This window comes from Ammospiza nelsoni, chromosome 6, assembly GCF_027579445.1.
Source record: "Ammospiza nelsoni isolate bAmmNel1 chromosome 6, bAmmNel1.pri, whole genome shotgun sequence".
Classification (NCBI taxonomy): domain Eukaryota; kingdom Metazoa; phylum Chordata; class Aves; order Passeriformes; family Passerellidae; genus Ammospiza; species Ammospiza nelsoni.
Window position 1 is genome coordinate 39,854,818 of NC_080638.1, and position 9,937 is coordinate 39,864,754.

Below are 9,937 nucleotides of genomic sequence, written 5' to 3' on the forward strand. Positions count from 1 at the left end.
GGGTGAATCTATAAAAAGGAGTGTCAATAATAATCACCAGTAATTAATGCAGTGCAAATTTACGTCAATCCTGTGGCAGGTTAATAACATTAATATTATGTGATACTAATAATACAATAAATGAATCTTAAGCACATGCCTTTTTTGGAAAAAAGCTAAACAGTATGAACAGTTTAATTACACTTTAAAATAATTTTTAACAGATCACTTCAGTGTTTCTTATTCTATAAAATGATGCAGACAGTTTCTTATCCTTGCCCTATAGCTAATAAAGACAACTTATTAACAAAAAATGTGTGTCAAAAGAACTTCCTTTTAACCAGATAGTAAGTGCTGCCGGTTAAGGAAGTTTCAGAGCCCACAGTTAGTGCCAGGTGCCAGGAGAGGGCACTTTGAGGTTTCTCTTGAAACACTATTTACTTTTAAAAGAAGTTTAAGTCACGTCCTCAGATTTTTCTTTCTCATTCTTCTGCCATAAAATTTCACGACTTAAAGTTCAGAAATGTAGCAGTGATTTACTTCTCTTTGTTAGCTTAACCCTGAAGGTGACTACATTCTGCTATTTATAAATTGAGGAGGCTTATTTCCATGGTAAGATCTCGTATTTAGCACATCTCAGTGTGTGGCCCTGGGAGGTTGGGAGGTGGATGGAAATTGGTTGGCTTTGTATATCACACTACCAACACTACCCTCCAAAAAAAAAAAAAAAGAGAATTACAGTATATGATTCTTACCCTTATTTCCTTCAGAGTGAAGGAAAAGTCAAAGAAATCCTGCATTCAGTTCAATGTATGACTTCAAGTTCAGATGATTATGCCAAAATATGGCTAAAATATCAGAATCTACTTTCTACAGACCATGTTGTTGACCTTGGAACTACTGTATGTGGCACATCTGCATTTGCTTGCCAGGCTTTTATGTGGAATGAATAATTTCTTACAGTTCTGCTGAGGACATAGCAGCCTTGATTTAACATGTATTCCCAGGGCTCTGCACCTTGGGGTGGAAACAAACTGGAGGAAACACTGAATCGACACAGAGAGCCAGCTCTGCTGCAGAGGCAAAGTGTGTTCAATATTCCTTCTCACTCAAAACCAAAAGGGAATTGGAGAAAAGGGAGAAAAAGACTGATTTGTAGCATTTTCTGGGGTAGGAATTTGAGATCTGCCTGCCTTTTATTCCTCAAGTAACCAGTTGCCTCATCCTCAGGTGTGTCTGTGTGTGTTGTTATGTTTGGCTGTATTTACACTGATTTCTAAAGCATATGAAGTATTAGTCCACCTAACACACTCTATCAGTGTGTCTTTAAAAGAAACCTCCCCACAAACCATAGGAAAGTGCATTGATTTTCCCCACCTTTTTGGGGAGAGGGGGAAGCAAGGTTAGGATTAGGTCAGGGGTATTTAAACACATTTCAATCCTCAATATTTTAGGATACCTGCCACGAGTAAGACTTCTGAAGGCACAGTTTTTCAGTTTTTCAACAATCAAAGTTGCTTGGAGTTTCTCAAAACTACAAAGTCTACTGTAACTAATAAACTCTTAAGTGTTATCACTAGAAATTTTGTACTATCTCACAGTAACGAAAACTCACAATTTACCTCTTCCCTTAAATTAACTGTGCTGTGCTTCAACACTGTTCAGCATTGGTAAAATACTGAATTCCTAATTTTCTGTAGCTAACTCCACACTGATGTTCTTATGCTTACTAATGTTATTAAAAATTTCTTGACTCCTAAACCATCTACAACTTCCTAAAGGCTGAGTCAATTCCATGTTCTTTTGATCCCTGACTTTGTTTAAACAGACCAAATAATTTCCAGCCTTTCTAATAAAATGAGAGGTAGGGAAGGGCACATGCACAAAACCGTGGGGGATCAAAGTTGAAGATCCTTTTTCAGGCCTCTTTTCAGCCTGTTTTTCAAGCCTCAAGCAGTTGAGCAGCTCAATCTGTTCTCAGTGTGGCTGCTGCCCTGCTGAGTGGCCTGAATACTGGTGGTACCCTAGAAATGGGAAATTTAGGGCAAGCCCAGTCCCTGAAATATGTGGGGTTTGTTTGGTTTTTCGTTTGTGTGTTTATTTTCTGCCTAATCCCACATGGCTTGTTTCTTATTTATGTTGCTAGGCTTTCTGAGCTGGAGGCAGCCAGCAGAAGGCATTGGGTGCTGTCTAGTGGCAAAATTACTCAACATGAAAAAGCCCTACGTGGTGGTGGGAACCACACACTGAAGTGCTTCCAGAAAACATTAATGATACCATGGGCAACAACTTCCACAAGTTGCAAAATTCCTGAAAGTGCAAATCGCTGAGCTTTGGTGCTGAGGACACTCCCTGCAGGTGGGCATGCACAGCTTCATTGCCTGTCCAGAAATGGATGTGTGTTTGAGTCAGAGATGGCATAGCCAGCTGCAGGCCATGGCTCTGTGCGTTTGCTCTTGCCTCAAAATTAGGCAAAACTTGGCTACTTGGTTCCTAGGTACTACTGAGAGTTTGGCTCTTGATACCTGCACTCATCTCTCCCCACTTGTAAAACAGCACTTCCTTGAGGGGAAGCCATGAAGTTTAAGGTGTTTGACATTGAATTATCAGACTATTTGGTTGTGGGGAACCCTAGAAATGACAAAATAGGCAGTTACGTTACATGGAATGTATTTTGAGCCCAACACAATAAATAAGTTATTTTGTGATTAAAACTATGAAGCAGGATCTAGTTTTTAGTCATTCAAAGGATTGTTTTATTGGAATGATCATTGGATTGAAGAACAAGAATAACTGCAGTAAGGCAAAATCTGTGCATGGTATGTAAACATTAGCTGACCTTTCCAAGCTTTTTTACCATTTTAATAGCAAGAATCAAATCACAAATCAGTTTTGTGAGTGTATAATTTCTGTCTCCAAAATTCACTTGTGATAAACAGCCTAAAACTCAGCACCTATGGAAAAAATTGAGTGATCACATGATGAAATATATTATTAGTTGCACAACATTTACTAAATTCTCATCTTTGTCCAGGGTCTTTCATTCTCTGATTGTGTGGTCTTGCTCCTTGTTTTACTGGAGTATTCATTATATCTCTAAATAGAAACCAAAGGAAAGCCTTTTGGGATGAAATGAATTTTTGTTTTGTTTTGTTGGTTTTTTTTTTATTATTCCAGTGTTTGCATTTTAAATAGTTTGGGATGCATATAAATATTCCTAATGATTAGGCAGTAGTCAGCCAACTCCAACTTGCCTACAAATGAACATTTTTAATCAGGCTTCATCTGAATGGGGTTCTATCATAAAAATTTCACACACAATCTTGGGAAAGCTCATGGTTTCTCATTTTGTAATAATAATAGTAATAATGCTCATTCTTTGTGGGTTTCTGGTTGGTTGATTGGTCTGTTGGTGGTGGTGGTGGTTGGTTTTTTCCCCTTCCTGGGATATAAATAACGCAGTATTGTTTGAAATTGTATAGAATGATCTTTTTTCCTTGCTATGTAGGATTCAGGGTGTGGGTTACTTTATTATTTTACTTTATAATACAAGAAATATTTTTGTTACAGAGAACTGACCATATCCCACTCATATTTTGTATTATTTCATGAAGAAGGCTATCACAGCAAGGGCTATCTCCCAATACCTAGTATCAGGCTAATCTCATTATCTTCAGTTTTAGCTTTGGAAACATACAGAATCAGAATGTTAGCAATGACAGTTGGTGATAATAATTTAGAAAATTTTTCAACATCACCAGTTTTGGGATTTGGCATCCTTTCCTTGGAAGGAGTTATTTCAAAGTGAGTGAGAAGCCACTTCCCTGGCCTTAAGGTTAAAACCCTCCAGCCAGGACTGGGCAGCAGAAGCATTCCTGATGCTTTAAAGGAAAGAAGTAGCAAGTGTTGTGGTTGGTGGAAGAGGAGCAAGAATGACATTAGCCTCAGCCCTCAGGACTCCTCTAACCCCCTCCAAAGGGAACAACAATGCAGGCTGTTACCTCCTGCCCACAAATTCTCACTCACTGTAGCAAAGTGCTTTCTCTGAACCCCCTTGCCGCCTTGTCTGATGTAATTAAACAATAAAGAACATTTTAGATTGAAAGGACTGATGGACAAACAGTCTCATTTGCTTGGAAAACTATGCTAGGTATGTGTATTTAATATCTAAAATAGTGAGCAAGAAAACTGAAGCCAGGAATAGGGTTTTGTGCCTTTTACTTTTTTTTCATAACTTTTATAATGCTTTATACATTAATTATAAATTTAATCCTAAATACTCACAGTACTGCCTGCTATTTTATAGATATCCTGCAGTCTACAGATCTGTCAATTCTTTTCTAAACTGATAGGAAGTAATCTAATATAATTGCAAAAAGAGAGGTTTCTTTGCATATCAACCTATTTAGAAATTTGATTTTTATGGTCGGTGCAAGAAGTTTTAATGTATGTAATTGATAATTATCTTCTTTGTGTGTTTTTTTGAGTGCTGTGAAGAATTCTTTAATTGAGCAGAAAAATAAAGAGTTTAGTGATGCTTGACCAAGTTATGGGAGTTGGCCTGAGGAGCTGCAGGCCTCTGCTGCACTTCTTTAGCAGCTTATACAGTGCATTTTTAGCTTTGCTTTCAGAGCTGCATGTACAGCTTGGCCACAGGATGAATGTTGCCAGAGAGCTGATGATGGAGTGTGCAGGCAGCTCCCAGGCACTCACACCACCCACATGTCCACGTCTCTACCTGAAACTGGTAACAAGTTCTGCTGTGAATGCTCTTTTTGTTCGACAGTAGAAATGAATAGCAATGTTTGAGGGAAATCCCATAAAAGCTTAAAAGCCCCAAATGGGGTAGAGATCAGTGCAGCATGCTGAGCACTGATTGGATCCCCATCTGATGCTGTGCAGCTCAGGATTCCCAGTATCTGAAGAGAAGTAAAATCCTTTGTACTATCCTCAGCTTTTATTTTTAATTGAATTAGCTCCACTGTTGGCAGCAAGGGTCGTGTGTTCTACGAACATCCCACTCCTGGGTGCAGTAGATTAATTTATCATCAAAAAAATCCACATACATAGGATTTATATTGATAATTTATAGTTTAGAACAACAGTATGCAGCAACTTCATATTGGAAAAAATGAAGAAATACAACATGCATGTATGTGTTGATCTGTTTTGCTCTTAGACACATGCTTTTCCTTTTTAGAGCTGTTTCATTTTAACAGCCAGTGAATGTGCTGCTGCTCAGCTAAAGACCACTTGAAAAAAGTTGTGTGACCTGGGTATTCTGATGGATGACTTTTGCTATTTTTTGTCATTGGAGGCTGTATTTTCACCTTTATTTCCAGTACAGATTTGTATTACAATGGTTGTGTTTTTCTATGAAGGACAACTAATGTACTAAGCAGTCAAACTCAGGGCAGTAATTAATCTGGTTCTCTTTAAATCCCATCAATGTGATGGTGGTAAGCAAAGTCCACAGTCTTTCTTTTGCCTTGGTCTCCTATGAATTTTCACTTGTTTGCTGCAGAACAATCCAGCGCACTGCTTGAAAAAAATCCAGTTGGATGCAGCAAATGCAATTTCAATGGGCTTAGTAGAATGTCTACTCCTTCACTTAACCTTTCCCTTCAGTGAGTGACTCGCAGGAACAAGAAATTCCTTGAGCAAAGGTGTCTCCAGAACCAATCAAAATGCACCACGGGGGAAAGTGTGTCTGAAGCCAGTGGCATGTTCTGAGAGATGAATTAGTCTGGGTCTTTGCTAAGCGATAATACAAACTATGTGTGATTTAAAGGGGGAAAAGAAAAAAAGTGCCTATGAAGGACCAAATACTCTATTGAGAAGTAGCAGGGCTGGAATGGTAGTATTAACAGCCCACCACTACTATTGTCTGCAGAGAGATTTCTTCATTAATGCACCCTGCTGAGCTAAATGATCTCTTGAAAACTATTTCAGCTCAGAATTTTTATGATTTCATTACTTCAATGATTTGATTTCATTATTTGATTTCATGATCTCTGTATCTCATTATTTTGGTTGTTACTCGAAGACTTGTCTCTCTCCTTTCTCTGCCATATATTGTCAAGGACAAAATATTGTAGTACAAAAAAAGAGGTTTGATTCAAGTTCTTTTTCTTAAAAGCAGAGCCTACTGTTGCATTCTGCAACAAGAAAGACGAGGGGAGCACGTGTGTGTTCCTGTCTGGTGTGAATGGAGAACGAGGAGGCAGAAAAGGAGATCCAACAAGGTGGAAAAGGAAATATCATCAATAACCCCAATGCTCCACTGAACACTATGGGAGGAAATGATGGAGGGAATTTTGCATACTGGAGCAGAAGGTAGCATGGAAGTTGCAGGATGCCTTAGGATGAAGTGGAATAAAAAGAAAAGAGCATCACACCGCAAAAAGAATTCCCCAGCCATAGTGTTTCCTTCCCTTTACTGCTTGTCTCTTGGCCTGTCCAGTGAAGAATATTTTGAGCGTCTCTTGTGCACAAGTGGGAGAAAAGAGAAGGGGGAGGCTTCTCTATAGGCTTAGACTTCTGCTACTAGGTGCTCATCTGAGTTTTGATCCCTGTGAGATTCTCCCACTCTCTGGTTTTATGTGAACTGTTGATAGATTACAGAGGCAGTGAAAGGCTCTCTCCCTTGTCTGGCTTACTAAACTAGGGCAGAGCTTGCTTGCTTGCTTGCTTCTAGTATTGGTGGAGAAACTCTTATTCACTCCCAGATTGAGTTCTTGCAGGACAGTAGCTGGAGTCAAATACTTCTCTCTGTTTCAAGTTTGCACTGGAATTAGAATCTGAAAATACTAATAGTTCACAGTTAACTAAGTACCTGGAAAAGCCCTCTGGTCATGAGATCTGGGACTTTTTAAAAGTCTGCTCATTTTCTTAAGTATTTGTGAATCAGAGAAATCTGCACATGTTTTTCCTACAAGTTATTCATAGACATTCTTTGCAACAGGGTTTATTTTGTTGTTGCTATTGTTCATGCCTTTGTGTTGCAGAATGTTAAGGAATGTGCTCAGCCCTGATTTAAGTGATCTGTGCTGATGGGAGAACTGCACCTTCCCCCCAGTCTGCAGAATGTTTGTATCCTGGAAGGCCAAAAACTCCTGTGTTCCAGGCACTGTCAAGCTGGACACAATTGTTTTATGGTTGGAGTGGGGGGTTGTTTGTTTTGTTTTGTTTTCTTTCCCACTGAATGCAGAAATTGTTGTACACCACTGTACATTGTGCATTGCATTGTCAAAGGCTGGGGCAGGGGTTATTTTCTTGCTCTGTAGCAGGTGGGCTGATGGAATCCTTACAACAGGCAGACAACCTGCAAGTGCAGCCAAACAGAACTGAACTCTGTCATCGAGACTGTCCTAATGGAGTTGTTCCACTGCTGATACTAGCTGTCGTTTTCAACTTGTGAGCAATCTCTTTGAGTTTAATTTTTAAATTATCAGACAATTGTAAAGACATTTAATTCAAGTAGCTAAAATGCAACTTATTTAATGTGATATGATGGTTTTTAAAAGCATGTCTTTTAAAAGGAGCCCATTTGCATTAAACAAAGAGCACATTTTCTCTTACTGCTTAATTTCTTTTACTACTTCTATTCTGGACTCCTTTGAAGTGACAACATGTGAGATCTATGTAAAGCTTAAGTGCTGTGTATGTTTACACGAATGATGTGATATTAAGTGGTTGACTTGCGTATTATAGAATTTGTAAGGTACAGAATTTTTTATTACACAGAGATAAATGTCACACTATGGAGAACTGAAGATGCTGCTTCCAATTAGGAATGAAACTATTTGTAAGGCAGCTGTAATATTTTGTACACAAATATTCTTTTCTTTTTGGTTAAAATAGAAAGAATTAAATCTTGATTTTTTTCCTCATCTCCTCAAGATACCAACCAGTACTGAAGAAACTGATTCTGCTCTATAGTTGGATATATAAAAAAAAATATATTGAAAATGTAAGAAAAAATATTCTGGCCAAAGCCTGCTTTAGTTAAATGAATTACTCCTTTAAGTGTGAACAGATAGTGTTAAGCATGTTTGTAGGGGTGAGACAATACACATAAAATCTTCCAGTCCTCACTGTTATTATGTTCTGTTACCACATAATGTAGTGAGAAGACCTGGCTGAACAGAGGAAACCAGCACTGTAAATCCTAACATTCTGACAAGCAACTAGGAGACATTAATTGTGAAATTCAGAAAGATTTTTAAAAAATTAAGAAAATAAATGTCGTCCTGTAAAACACTTTGGCACACACAGTAAGGCCAAAATTGTGTTAAAAGAGTTGTTGTACCAGCTAGTGCTGAAACCTCCTGCTCACTCCTCTGGGAGAGGCATCAGGTTCCTCAGTTTGCTGGCCATGAGGGACAGCAACATGAAAGGGAAATTCTTAGAACTGTCGAATTGGAGACATGGAAGGAGAAGGCCAGCTGTGAAATTATTGCAGTTTGTGGTTTTGTACACATTTATAAAGGCATTGAAGACTAAGTCATACAAAACAGCAGGAGTTTCTTTCCTGATTTAAAGTTCCACAGAGGTCTGCTGAGCCTTCATGGTCATAGACATAGAGAGAAAAATAAGGCAGAAATAATGAAAAGCAGGTGATTCTGCACTAAGTGGATGTAGTTTTCCTTGGGGAAAATTAGTTTGAAAAGGTTTCTTGTTGTGTTATTCTGGTAGAATCTTTTATGACATCCCTTTGAAATTGTATAGCAGCATTTAAGGTCAAAACACACACACCAAAAAAATCTAGACTGAAAACCTCTAAGAAGTTCCAACTGTAATGGAAGTTATTACAAAATGTGTAATGATGATGAACACTGCTTTAAGTGTTCTTGAAGTCCGCAGGTTAGACATCTTCTTAGACAAAATTTCTGTTAAATTCCCTGGAACCCCTGTATGCTGGATGTGAAGTGGAAAACAATTATTATCAATTAGCTAACAGTAAGGTACTAGGGAAAACATTTATTTTATCAGGCTATCTTTTCCATTTCCTTATGTCTTTTGAATCCTTAGAAGAAGCAAGCAAACGTATAAAGTTTCATGCAAAGGGCTACAGAAAACCTGATGTAAATGGATAGATGTCTATATAGGGCTCATTTGTGTCTTATGGTAATTTCTCTATATATTTAAAGAATTTAAAGCAAAACTCCTTTTCTTCAGCAGGTCTTCCTACTGCTTTCAATAGGTAAACATATATCCCACACCCAGACTGATTTAATGATTGTTTAAAAATGTTATCACTCTGTATCACAATTTTTAATGTTATCTGTCTGAGATTGCAATAGCTTAGTTATCCATAAGGGAAGAACACATCAGGAAGTAATCAAAATCATATCCAGACTGTCAAACATAGAACTAAAATAAAATATTAGTTCAGTGATTGTATTGATATAAAGAATTATGTATTCAGAATAATAGATTTTGAAAATAATTACAGCAGCTCAGAAAATAACTCATCTTCTGATGGTAAATCCATGCACCAGACCACATGATGCCAATGGGAATATCCTACCTGTATCTCATTAATCTCAGCATTTTTTCTCAATTTTTCATTGGAGTGGAGAAATGTTGAATCTGTTTCTTGTGTAGAACTGTCTACTCCCTAGTTTGTGTTTCTGGCCCATACTTTCTCTTCTGTCTCTTTAGAGTGGAAGATGTCCCCTGCAGGTAACCAAGGGATTCAAACAAGAGGCAAAGTCCAAATAAGAGATTTTTTATTTCACCCAGGTTGGATTGCTAGGGAAGTTTTCCGCTCACCTTTGTAGTGCTGTGCTTAATTATCTTCCTAAAATTATCTGGGAATTGTACTTCACCAATTTACTGTAGAATAAAGACCTAGAACACTGATGTGTTGTGTGACTCAGGGTCCTGGGCTTTGGTTTTTGGTTAGTTTCAGAGTTGAGCAAAGCTTTTTGGTGAGTGGTCTGCATGTATGACC